The sequence below is a fragment of the Branchiostoma floridae genome, chromosome 15 (genome assembly GCF_000003815.2).
Source record: "Branchiostoma floridae strain S238N-H82 chromosome 15, Bfl_VNyyK, whole genome shotgun sequence".
Lineage (NCBI taxonomy): Eukaryota > Metazoa > Chordata > Leptocardii > Amphioxiformes > Branchiostomatidae > Branchiostoma > Branchiostoma floridae.
In genome coordinates, this window is record NC_049993.1 from 17,425,225 (window position 1) to 17,426,438 (window position 1,214).

Genomic DNA, 1,214 nt, shown 5'->3' on the forward strand with positions numbered 1-1,214 from the left:
TGGTCTGAAATAGTTTCTCTGTAAAATCCCCCCATATAGAGTCCCTAACTGTACTTAACTTAATTGGTCTGAAATAGTTTCACTGTAAAATCCACCCATATAGAGTCCCTAACTGTACTTAACTTAATTGGTCTGAAATAGTTTCACTGTAAAATCCCCCCATATAGAGTCCCTAACTGTACTTAATTGGTCTGAAATAGTTTGACTGTAAAATCCCCCCATATAGAGTCCCTAACTGTACTTAATTGGTCTGAAATAGTTTGACTGTAAAATCCCCCCATATAGAGTCCCTAACTGTACTTAATTGGTCTGAAATAGTTTGACTGTAAAATCCCCCCATATAGAGTCCCTAACTGTACTTAACTTAATTGGTCTGAAATAGTTTCACTGTAAAATCCCCCCATATAGAGTCCCTAACTGTACTAAATTGGTCTGAAATAGTTTCACTGTAAAATCCCCCCATATAGAGTCCCTAACTGTACTTAACTTAATTGGTCTGAAATAGTTTCACTGTAAATCCCCCCATATAGAGTCCCTAACTGAACTTAACTGGTCTGAAATAGTTTCACTGTAAAATCCCCCCATATAGAGTCCCCAACTGTACCTAACTTAATTGGTCTGAAATAGTTTCACTGTATAAATCCCCCCATATAGAGTCCCTAACTGTACTTTAATTGGTCTGAAATAGTTTCACTGTAAAATCCCCCCATATAGAGTCCCTAACTGTACTTAATTGGTCTGAAATAGTTTCTCTGTAAAATCCCCCCATATAGAGTCCCTAACTGTACCTAACTTAATTGGTCTGAAATAGTTTCACTGTAAAATCCCCCCATATAGAGTCCCTAACTGTACTTAATTGGTCTGAAATAGTTTCACTGTAAAATCCACCCATATAGAGTCCCTAACTGTACTTAATTGGTCTGAAATAGTTTCACTGTAAAATCCCCCCATATAGAGTCCCTAACTGTACTTAACTTAATTGGTCTGAAATAGTTTCACTGTATAATCCCACCATATAGAGTCCCTAACTGAACCTAACTTAATTGATCTGAAATAGTTTCTCTGTAAAATCCACCCATATAGAGTCCCTAACTGTACTTAATTGGTCTGAAATAGTTTGACTGTAAAATCCCCCCATATAGAGTCCCTAACTGTACTTAACTTAATTGGTCTGAAATAGTTTCACTGTATAATCCCCCCATATAGAGTCCCTA